The sequence below is a fragment of the Oncorhynchus masou genome, chromosome 6 (assembly GCF_036934945.1).
Source record: "Oncorhynchus masou masou isolate Uvic2021 chromosome 6, UVic_Omas_1.1, whole genome shotgun sequence".
Classification (NCBI taxonomy): domain Eukaryota; kingdom Metazoa; phylum Chordata; class Actinopteri; order Salmoniformes; family Salmonidae; genus Oncorhynchus; species Oncorhynchus masou.
Genome location: NC_088217.1, coordinates 71,455,360 through 71,468,010, shown reverse-complemented (window position 1 = coordinate 71,468,010; position 12,651 = coordinate 71,455,360). Strand labels below are relative to the sequence as shown.

General features: G+C 43.5%; 1 protein-coding gene across 1 annotated transcript in view; it reads right to left on the bottom strand.

Moving 5' to 3' along the window:
* LOC135542569 (bromodomain adjacent to zinc finger domain protein 2B-like) overlaps nt 1–11,554 on the bottom strand; it is a 72,936-nt gene extending 61,382 nt beyond the window's left edge. Inside the window, 1 exon segment of the mRNA XM_064969652.1 lies at nt 11,155–11,554. The gene's annotated coding sequence lies outside the window, so the exon portion shown is untranslated.
* Nucleotides 11,555–12,651: the final 1,097 nt, after the last annotated feature.

Sequence of the window (12,651 nt, the reverse complement as noted above, 5' to 3'; positions counted from 1 at the left end):
CCTCCAGGGCAACAGCTGTGACGTGGCCCCGGAGGCTTGGAATTGAATAGCGCCTTTGGCAGAGGTGAACCGTCACGATAAATCTAGTAATGTCGACTTTAACTTTAGTGAGGAGAAACCTTAGCGAGGCCGTCATAAAGTGCCATTCAATGACAGACACGCTAAAAAGGTGCTTGTCTCCTTTTGCTCTCGGCTCATCTGTGATATCGCAGGCCAGGGAGGGGAGGGAGGGATGAAAGCGGAGGGCACTGACTGTGAACTGGCCGCAGACATTTTTCTGAAACCTCCGGAACAAAACAGGCAAGTCTTGACAATCTATCCACCACTGAGTCGTCACACAATCAGTTGCAGGAAACCGATCCCTAAATAGCAGTGATTCATCTCTTCATCACACAAAGTCAGTACACAGAACACAAAGAGACCCTCTCGCTCTCTCCCCCTTCTCTCTTTCTGCTTAAAAATACTGCTTCTCCCAGCTTTCTTTTGCGTGTGATTTACTGGCACTGTTTAACTGCGGAGCAGTATCTTTTATCGTTACATGATCTGGAGCTGAAAGCTGACAAAATGGAATCTGTGGCGAGAGGTGAGTGGCTGTTCTGTGGAGAGACGAGGAAGAGGGGAGGGAGAAGAATCTGTGTGCAGAAACGTTTGCCTAAGTGCAATTCAGATCCTCTCTCTCAGCTTATTCAGAAGAGCCTCTCTGTGTGTTCTATTCCATTAAATGCCTTCTTCGTAGACCTGATGGAGCAAGTCCCATTCCTGGGGAGTGGGTTATCCCCCACAATGTAAAGCACAAGAACTGGCTGAAAGGCAACGAACAAAACACGATCCGTTTGTGGGATTTAAGAGAGAGGACACCCTCGAGGGACTGTCATCGTGTAACACAAACAGTGTGTGTGTGTGTGTGCGCTTAAGCGCATGGGCGTATGTGTGAGCATATGTGTGAGCGTGATGGTGCTGTACGTGTGAGCGTGATGGTACTGTACGTGTGAGCGTGATGGTACTGTACGTGTGAGCGTGATGGTACTGTACGTGTGAGCGTGATGGTACTGTACGTGTGAGCGTGATGGTACTGTACGTGTGAGCGTGATGGTACTGTACGTGTGAGCGTGATGGTACTGTACGTGTGAGCGTGATGGTACTGTACGTGTGAGCGTGATGGTACTGTACGTGTGAGCGTGATGGTACTGTACGTGTGAGCGTGATGGTACTGTACGTGTGAGCGTGATGGTACTGTACGTGTGAGCGTGATGGTACTGTATGTGTGAGCGTGATGGTACTGTATGTGTGAGCGTGATGGTACTGTACGTGTGTGTCACTTATGATTCAGCCCTGTTACTGCTACTCCCAATATGGCTGGGAGCCAATTCCTACAGTAGCATCATGATGAATCTGAGGGGAGCCTCTCTCCGTCTCCCTCCACTTAGCCTATGGGGCTATCATTCACCGGCTAATTGGACGGACCTGCCTCTGGCCTCAGCTTAAAGGTCCAATGCAACCGTTTTTATCTCAACATCAAATAATTTCTGGGTGACAATTAAGTAACTTACTGTGATTGTTTTAAATGAAAATGGTAAAAAAAATATAAAAAAATAGCTTCTTAGCAAAGGGCATTTTCCCAAGGAAGAATTTTGCTAGGACTCCCTGGGAGTGGTCTGAGTGGGAAGCGGAAAACTGAAGAAAAACACATTTTTTTTATCTTTATTTAACTAGGCGACAATGACAGCTTACCCTGGCAATGCTGGGCCAATTGTGCGCCGCCATGTGGGACTCCCAATCACAGCCGGATGTGATACAGCCTGGATCCGAACCAGGGACTGTAGTAATGCCTCTTGCATTGAGATGCAGTGTCTTAGACCACTGCGCCACTCGGGAGCTCAGAAAGGCTTGGAACTCTCTTTCTTATTGGTCTAATAACTCATTTACCGTATGGTGATGTCACCATGGAAGGCCAAAACTCCATCGCACCAACACAGGCTGAAATGTAGTTTTACACAGCATTATGATCATTTTCACAATTTCACAGTATTATTCCAACCTCATCGTGTAGAAATATATATAAAACACAGGAAATCAAAATGTTGACTGCACTGAGCCTTTAAGACACGCTGATGTAACTGTGGGTCATCAGACTGAACGCAGCCCACATTCACTACTGTGGGACTTCATTCATTCAGGCTATACAATTGATACTTGGCTACACAAATTAACCATGAGCAGTAGCATGAAGTAGCCTCTAGAGTAGACACTGATCTGAGGTGAGCTTGGCACCCCCCTTTAATGGTTACAGTTATGATTCAGAGAAAGAAGTGCCTATGGGCAACTTGTACCCAGAGTGCACCACTGTCTGTCTGAGTGAGTGAATGAGAGGACGCAGCCGCTCCGTCAGAGCAGAGCTCCATGGCTCAGTGTCATCCCAACAGCCTTGACAATCTACCAAGATGACGCGTGAAGGTCACTCACAGCAGCCGCCAACGCAGCTGTCACGCCTCTCCCACCCACCGCCCTCTCTCTCTCTCTCTCTCTCTCCTGCCTCGGCCGGCTCTGGGTCGATCAACAAACGACCAACCATTCATACCCTGCAATAATCCTCTCTCTGTACTCCCCCTGTTAGGCTAGCTCAGCCTCAACATGGAATTCCATACAAGAGATAGTTTAAAATACAAGATGATCACCAAGGTTCATCTACAAGCTAATGTTCAACCTAATATAAAGCACAGGGAGAAAGATGACAGATGTCCATCTGTCTTGATTCCAGTATTACTGTGTTTCGGTGGTTAAAGTTTCCATTAAATGAATCGCCTGTCTCAATCAGTGAGTCAATAAAAGCCCAATCCTGTCAAACCCTGAGGGAGATGTGTGTGTGTGTGTGTGTGTGTGTGTGTGTGTGTGTGTGTGTGTGTGTGTGTGTGTGTGTGTGTGTGTGTGTGCGTGCGCACATGTGTGTATGTTTGGAGGGAGTGAAGAGCTCTGACAGGTGACTGATTGAGTGCTTTCATTTCCCCCCAGTGTTGAGATTACACACACGTACACACACACACACGCACACACACACACAGAGAGAGATGTTGTTTCCGCTTCTGGTCCATGCTTAAATTAGCTCTAAATATTTGGATTACACGCGAGAGCTCTCACAGAGGATTTAGCGGCCGTAGCCGTCAGGCCAGGGGGATGTGTGGATGTTTCCATCTTTGAACAAACATAAGACACTGACACACACACAAGCACACCCACACAAGTATACCCGCTCACACAAATACAACTTTGCCACACAGACACACACTAGTTCCAACCATAACACAACAACCACAAAACACCAATCCTACCAAGGCCCACAAGGCCGACTACCCTGCAACTCAATCCATGGATGTTATTATGTTGTCTAAGAGTTTCAGTTAGTAGAGGGTGGATACTAACTCCAGAAACTGCTCCCATGCTGCCCTGTGAGCTAGTAGAGGTCAGTGCCCCCCAGCCTGAGATAAAGGCGTCTCCCCGTCCGCTCTCCGAGCGCCTGCTTGGGTAGAGGCGTCTCGCGTTACAGCTGTCTCTCAGTGTCATCGTTTAGAGAAAGGGACAATGCCACAAGGCAGGCAGCTAGCCTTTCATTGCGGCCAGGAATAAGAACAGCCACTCTGGGGCAGACGGAGGAGAGGAGCGACGGTTTCTATGTTTCTCTGTTTCAACTCCCGCCAAATTGAGACTAGAGGAGAGATCACCACAGCATGTGTCTAGGCTATCTGTGGAAGAGAATGAGGTCTGAGAGAAAATGGTGGCACATTTTCAACTTTCCATTTCCTTCTCACGGGCCTTTAATGAATGACTTGTTACATGTGGTTCCCTGCTTTTTCCTGCTTGTAGGTGTCTTTTTCTGTTGTAAGTGTCTTTTAGTTATTGCACAGCACACACGTACAGGGAAAAGACGGACAAATCCGGATGGAGAAGAGACTGTAGAACATCAAATGAACAGATAGAATCCATCCATTCCCAGAAATAACTCCACAGCGCATCTGTGATAGTCACGCTAGTGTGGATTACTTGAGTCCCCCTCTTCCCGAGGTGAAGTCCCTGTTCTGACCTCTAGTTCTAAAAACAGCCGGTTAGCTCCGGGTCAAAGTAATGACTCATCCAATCAGGAGAATGTTTAGGCCGCAGCTCTGTTACTAGGTAGGCTGAGTCAATCTGAAATCACCATAACCTGCAAATGCCTAATCTATATTGTAGGCTACATTTTACTAGATGAGTAAACGACAATATAGGACGGTTAGCACTGGCGGACTTGCCATTATGGCAGAAGAGGCAATTGCTTCAGGCGTCACATCATCATCATCATCATCATTAAGGGGCCTCATGAGCTGGGCATAATAAAAATAAACCTCTTTAAGCTAGGGATATCTGTTTATTTTTGCATGGGCTCTGTCCCAATCCACCGCATCCCCAATGTCGGCCTTCCACATCTGCGGTGGAAGGTGGCAGAGCTACGGCGGTGTTTGTCAGACAATGAGACATCCCAAAAATCTGTATTCTGATGAAAATATATGTAGCGTTCGAACGTTTTGGGCTACACACTAATATAGAAAGACTCTCACGAACATGATTGGTTTTGTCTCGTCTTCCATCACACCTGGTTCCAATTCCATCAATTACATGTTGTGTATTTAGCCCTCTGTTGCCCCCCATGTCCTTGTCCGTAATTGTTTGTTGTCAGTGCTTGTGCACGTTATGTTCTGGTGTGCGTCGCGTTATGTACCCATGTATTTTATTGGTCTGTATCCGGTGGGTATTGATAATTAAACTTAGCCGTTGGAAACACAGTTTTGCTCTCCTACGTCTGACTTCTCTGCCGCCAATACGCACCACAGACAGGGTCCTAAAATTCCAAATCAAATGGTATGACCATCTTAAAACAATTCCATATGTTAGCTTAGTAGAAAACCAGGCCCGGGCCCTGGGTATTCAACTCTTACTCTACTAGATCCGGAGCCTGCTGGTTTTCTGTTCTACCAGACAATTAATTGCACACACCTGATGTCCCAGGGCTAAATCAGTCCCTGATTAGAGGGGTACAATGAAAAAAAGCAGTGGAACTGCTTCGAGATCCAGTGTTGAGTTTGAGGACTCTAGGGGGATACAATACGTATATCTTTAGTAAAAAGACAGGCGCTGCTGATAATACTGCCATCGTCGTCAAGGCAGAGGACATGCATGTATGGCCCATGTATCCGATGCTGTCTGGCCAAAAAGAGTATGGCATGTCATACTCTTTTTGGCCAGACAGCATCTGATACATGGGTTACATATAGTTAGACAGAGGGGCGCTGTTTCACTCGCTCGGATGCGAAATGTGAGAGATGTGAAATAGTTTCATCCACTTGTGAATCGAAGGAAAGGTGGCAGGGTCACAGCACACTGTTCGGACGCTGGAATTATTTGGATGAACGTGCGAAGACTGGCCCCTGCCTGGGGCCTCCAAATCACTAAGTACGCCCCTGAAGTTTAGTCCTATTATCTGTGAATCAGCTCTAGTACAATACAACTGACACATGCATCTGTCTGCTGCATGGATGTAGCGTAGGCCTAAGGTCTCTTTACTCCTGCCCTACTCATCCAAATGCAAGCAGGACTGTTTACAAAGGAGACCTTCCACTGTATGGTTACTGCTGACCAACACACATTAGGCTATTTCATTGCTGAACAGATCCCCCCCCATTCCTCTACATCCTTGTCAGTTCTTATGGCGCTCAGTTAAAATGTAATATTTAAAATTCTGGCTAGGTTGCAGCAGTCTGCCAGCACAGCTAAAATGAAAAGCCTTTGTGGCAGCAGTGACCAGATTTTAAATGCTGGACGATCAATAAATAAAAGGTTGATTGTTGAAGCGCAACCTCAGTGTGTGTGTGTGTGTGTGTGTGTGCCTGTGTGTGTGTGCCTGTTTCCTTTTAACAGCCATCCAGGGGCTACTCCATGCTCCTCAATCCTGCAGCCAGCTGTCCTAGTATGATGAACAACATTGACCGTCCCCGGCACCACCACAATACGAAACCTTACACAATTCCCATTCCCACATCCAAAGATATTTCTATCCGCAATGCCAACAACACTTCAGAATTCCCAGCATGTGAGAGATACTGCAGATATGTGAATAGAGCATGCAGGCTGCACACTATTTTAGTAGAGAATGTAAAAGGGTGATAAGCCAACCAAACAGGCCTAGGCTAGGCTATACTACGATTGGTATTTCCAACAGCGTCCCCATTATCACAGTCGGCAGGGACTCAATCACTGAAGCATTCCAGCCACGGCACGCACAGGCAATATGACAATCTCCCCGGGGGCAAAAAGAAATGGATGGCTCGCAGGAGAAGACCACTAAAAAAAAAGCCCTAATGGTGTCGACTCTAGTGGATTGCTCCTTACGCATAGCTTAGGATATACACTCCTTCAGATGATGTCATTCGAAAGCATCATCCTTGGACCCACTCTGAAGGACTCATGTTAAGCAGCGCTGTGGTTTATCCGACTCTTGTGTCATAGGGTATCATGCCATACACGTTTAACATGGCTACAGACAAGACAGAGGGGCTGGCGTTAAACAGTAGGCCTAGCTAAACTACTACTAGGCTATGAATGGAACCATGTTGTTTTGGGGGAAAAGGATGGTCTTCTGTAGCCTATACTTAGCTCAGTTCCCTACATCAGTTAACTTAACCAACGCTCTTAGATCTCATCAGGCTATCAGCATCTTAGATTGAAGTGTGCTCATTCGGGACAGAAGGAAGGAAACTGTAAGGCCTAATACCTGGCTACTGTAAGCAATAGCCAACAGCTGAAATTAAAGACAGGTTTTTGTCTCTGCCTCAAACACCCTCACAAATCAAGTCAATAGGCCTGGTTTTTCCCTTTGTGACTGTTTTGAGAACACGGGCTGGTTTGATGATACAGTACAAAGAAGGAAGAATGAATCGACAGACAGGCTAGCCTACTCCTATATAGACTTTCTGCAGAGCTCAAGGACTTTGAAAATGAGGCGTTACTTGAGGGAGAAATCAACCTCTTCACCTTGCCAGTGGAACAAGAAGCATCCTGACAGACAGACCATGGAAAAAATAACCTTGAGTTTCATCAAGGAACTTCTCACATTGAATGATAAATAGGAAGAAGCCCAGGGGACGGACAACAAAAGACCAAAGCAGCTAATCGCCTCCCTTTCTCCCAAACATGGCCTCCGTGTCTTTGGTATTTCAGAAACAAAGTGAACTTGGCGTGACCTGGTTGTACAAAAGGCATTTATGCTGCTATTTTTGGTGTCTATGAAAGCAACAACAACACAGAGATGATTTGTACGTGTTAAACAAGCCAGACTGCTGTGTAACAGACATCTGCTTGTACCAGTAATGCTCCCCCTTGACACAGTTACTTTCAGTTCATGTCACAAACTGAACCAGGCCACCATAGATGCCCAACGGTATGTTATTGCATATTGCCGACATTCATCTTGCATACTACCACCATGTTTGTAAAAATAGATGTGTGGGCTATAACGTAGGCTAGCCTATGTAAAAACGTTATGTCGATACTATATCTCAACTTAATGTACAGTGTGACTAGAATAGCAAAGTGAAGGTGAGGTAGGTCATAGGAGCACTAACAAACCTGCCCTACCAACTGCTGGCGTTAACTTATAGGCCTCTGTCAACAGTTGTGCTAATGAGTATAGACTACAGATGCTGCAAGTAACATTTTCAGACATGACAGTTACCACGCACGGTAACAAAGGTTTAATAGCCAACAATAATAAACAGCATTAGCCTAATTAAACTGTTTGGATTTTAAGCCAATTCCTGCATCGCTACAGGGCCATCAATTTCACCACACATCTTTATAAAAGCCTCTGTCTAGTTAATACTTGACTTCGGAGAAGTCGTGTGTGTGAGAGAGCTTGAAGTAAACACGGGGATGGAGGACTCAGTGGCAATCCAGCTTTAGGTAATTAGGCTCTGGTTGATTAATTTCACATAACACAAAAGTCTTACGTCCTCTTTACAGTTGAAAACTTCAAATAAGTGTGAACAACACACCACCACTACAGTGGAGTTCCCTTGACTACCAACCCAACTGTTCGTTCCCTTACCACACATTAGATCTGTTTACAGAAGCTAATCAATCTCTGTGTAGGCCATACAAAACAACATAAACAAGAAAATCAATGCTAGAAACAAACAATGTAGGCCTTCGTTTCCAGGGTTACAGTAATAAATGCTTCATTGCGGTGTCTCACGAACAATGAAGGGAAACATTGAAACTAGCACAAGGAGCTGCAGTGTAGGAATATAGCACGCTAATCAAATTCAGTACACACTGCAATCAGCGAGAGCTGTGTGGGCATTGCGTTTAAGATCAATTCAAAGAGTGGTGGCGTTGACAGCGACAAACTGTTTGAGTGTTGACTGGATAACCATCCTCACCTCATTTCAAAAAGACAAAAAAATGATGGACACCAAAGCAGGCACGTTCCTCTAACATTATTAGCCCTAATTTCAATAGTACAGGATTAGACAGAATAGACTTGTGTGCATATGGGATTGTCTGTAGAAAAGCTGTCCAAGTTTTGTCCGTTTCAGCACCCCCAGACACAGGGGCTCCTAAACCTAATTTCTCCTAATCAGCTTAGTCAATAGCAACCATTTGGTGCAACGTTGGGTAGACATGCAAATAGGGCTTAAACATGCCTATGTTTAATTCCTGGATGTTCAAGTCAAGCGGAAGTCCTTTTTATCTCCTGGCAAAGAAAACAACATTCTGTGGGGGGGATTGAGAGAGTGGAGGTGAGGGGGGAGAGAAAGAAGGCAAGGGGGAGAGAGGGGGGAGAGAGAGAGAGAGAGAGAGAGAGGGGAGAGAGAGAGGTGGAGCACTACAGTTACATTGTTTTGCTTCTCTTGGCCAGGCATGGAGACATCCCTGATTTGAGTGTGCTTGAGGTAGCACAGTTTGCTTCCATTTCAAACCAACATCACAAACAAGCCCTGACAGATTTGTTCTCTCTCACTCGCATTATGGGGAAACACACAGCAACACAAGTATATTAGTGCTCCTCTGCCCTGTTCTGCTGTGTGTGTTCAGCTGCAGCACAGACACGCGCACACACACACACACACACACACACACGCGCACACAAAAGAAGCTAACAATAGACGTTTGTAATAGCGGTGGAAAAATGGGAGAGACTGTTCCGTTTCAATTCACTGATACCACTAATGGCTTCTTAGCAGCTCCATGAAATCAAGCAGCTGTCATGTCCATGCATCAGCACAGGGAGAGGAGAGGAGCCATTCCCAGAAGGAAAAGGGCATCGCGCCTACCTCAGCAAGGATGTTTGGCTAAACATCTGCTCCTGTGCACTTTAGCTTAGCAGCAGTAAATATCCAAACAAAGAGGGTGGGAGGTGAAATGATTAGATTTCCTATCACAAAGCATCATTGTTGTTGATGGGTTTTTTTTTTTTTACAACAACTGCTTGTGAGACGACAACTGAGATCCATTTTAAAGACTATCCCACAGGGATATGACGGATGGATGCTCACCAGAAAAACTGATGATGAGAGTATAATCTCTAGTGTGACAGGAGAGTCTTTGATGATAAACTAAATGGTTTGTTACTTTAGGTAGCCTACGTTTGGAATCTTTCCTCCGCCATAACATCAGCAAAACACACAAATGAACCCATGGCATGTTATAACACGATAATAAAAAATAAAAAAATGAAATTCAGCCTACTGTCATCATCTACCTACTGTCTCTGTCACACCTCTGCCATCTTCTCAGAAATGAGCTTTACAATGACGTGACGGTGGATAGCGACTAGGCTACATGTTGTTCAATAGTGCCTACCACTTATGGCATGACAATTAGGCCAAGACCTATAGTCATCTAAGGTGAACATTGTGTTATTACCGGTAGATAAGCCAAGGCACACTATCTTTGCCTTTTATTTGTAAACAAGTGTCAAAGACTCCCACAATGCAAAGGGGGAGTAAGCAAACAAGAAAAGAGGGGAAAGGGGAAAATACTAATAATACTTTGCCTGACTAATTAAAAGTTGTCATTTGTATAAACATCCATAGCTGTTGGTCAATGTCTAATTAGATTACTTGGCTATTAGTCCATTAAACAATATATATTTAAATGCAATAGCAAAAAAAATATGATGATACACTGGGCTATGTATCATAACATCATTCTGATGTAGCATATTAATTCTAATCAATTATGATTAGCCTATTGCCTAATTCCAGCGGTTGAACGATTAAAACACATAATGTGTGCTATTCGTGTCATTGAGTAAAAGTGGTGTGACAAATAACACCTTTATCAAAGTGTAATTGATAAACTAGAAAAAGTGCATGTAAAAAACACCTAACCATGTCCAGTGAGAGAGAAAAAAATCTAGGTTAAAAAGGCAGTTTTGCATGACATCTCCACCTGTCACTACGGTATTAAAACACGCCGTTTGTGTATTCTGCGTGTTCAAAAACACGCATCCGATTCTTGCAACACTGCATAATGTCACTGTAACGTTGTAGCTGAATCCCACTCTCCTTCAAACGTAACACCAAATTGTTCCTCCTTCCAATCACAGGTTAAACGTTGCCTATATTTCTCTTGAAACTTCACATGACGTCACCGTCTACATTTCTTTTTCCCAGAGTCTAGTTTAAACTTTCTCTAGGTAAAACATGGATACGTTTCCTTCAAGCGTGGGGGTGCTTAGGGAATTTAAATCAACCAAGATGGCGAAAAAGCTTGTTGTTTGGAAGGGCAGAAAAATGGAGGATATTGTAATATACACAAAGGGATACATTTCAACAACTCGGCCAGGCAGCAGCTGCTTCTTGTTTGAGGAAGCAACAAAAGATAGCTTTAGCCAGTTGTAAAAAAAAAGAGAGCCTGAAACTCGACAAAAACATCAAACTGATTTGACTAATAAGATATGTAATTTTACCTGGAAAATCACAACACAATCTGTTGTATGGTTACATCAAGTATTTATGTTTGTGCTTACTAATTATTTTATTTTCGCATTGAGGAGCTATTAGCTCGGATTTTGCCCTGTCTGTAAACGGACAGCTAAATAGACCAAAGGTAGCTTGTGCTCCCTACCTTCATTGACTCCCACATTTCGTTCCTTTAAATGTGCACAAAAAAATACTGCCCAACTTATGTACAACAGTGGGTAAAAACATCGTCAAAAAAAGTTTTCCTGAACTAAATAAAACAGTTTTTTATTTAAAAATAATAACACTAATAGAACAGTTCAATTAAAGCGCACGAGAGAGGACACAAAGACGATTCCGACTATCAGGTCACAAACTAGCTTGATCTGAGCAACGACAAAAAAACTCCCGTTTACTCTACAAAACAACTTTGGTGTAGCCTATTATTTTACCATGCAGCAAAGGCGCACATGCCGATTGCTTAGAATAACATTGTATCCATTCGATAAGTTTCTATCAATGTGCAGTTGACGATTGAGGGACACACGCAGTAAGCAAAGAAACTACAGCTCGCCTCGCGAAACAAATCAAGCCAGCTACATCGCTTGTTCTATGATATAACAGACCGTCTTCTTTACCCCCACCTTGAAATAAGAGAACACTTACCTTTAGTTTCGACACTAATACTTATTTCCAACGGGATTTTGTTTCAAGTAATACTTCGTGTAGCCTTCTAGTCTCTTTTCGATTTCGTTTTGAAAGAGGCCGGTAACAGATGATAAAGAAAGGAATTGGGCAGTAATTGAGTCTCGGTGTGAGTGAGTGTGTGTGTTAGTTACTAACAGCAGATTGAAGGAGACTCTTCTCAAGGTTTATTCAGCTCCACTTCAAGGAACCAATGTGACGTCAGCTTACATGCTGCCACAAAATAAAACTTGTATTTGACATTAATAGAGATCAATGTTTGTTTCAATTAGGAAAACAATAGTACACTACGTTTAGACAGTTGAACTATGATTAGGGCTACACCATATGCTAATGTGACGGGGGGGAAAAACAAGAACAAACAAAACGCCTATTGAATTGATTGAAGGATGAGGAATCTTATTGGCTTGTTTTGTTTGTTTATTTGTTTTTTGTTTTTAAGTTATGTAATTGATTGTTCATCATCATTGATATTATTAATAGATGACCTGCATAATGCAAATCATGTATGGAATGACTGAAACTTCTCAAATTAGAAAGATGACTTTCAGTGTATGTTCCACAGGCTAGAGATCAACTAGTCACGTTAATGTGATTCCAAGTATCAGGGAAATGTAGGATTTATTATTAACATAAACATGTTGTCTATGGAAATGCTATAATAAAACATGTTGTTTTTTAACTGTGCATTGCTGTTTTAAAACGCATGCATGTGTGGGATTGAAATTAATGCTCAAAATGTGTTTGGTCATCATTTGTGAATGTACATGTGATGCTCAAATTTTGTTAATATTTAATATTAAGTCTCACATTGTGTCTTTCCTCATTTTGGGACAGAATAAACAGTGATACTGTTGCCCAAATCGTTATGTGTGTTTTCATAATCTGTTTAGGTTTATAGTGACAGATGAACCCTCAAAAGATAATCCTAAATGTGATCAAAGTTTCCCCTTAATGC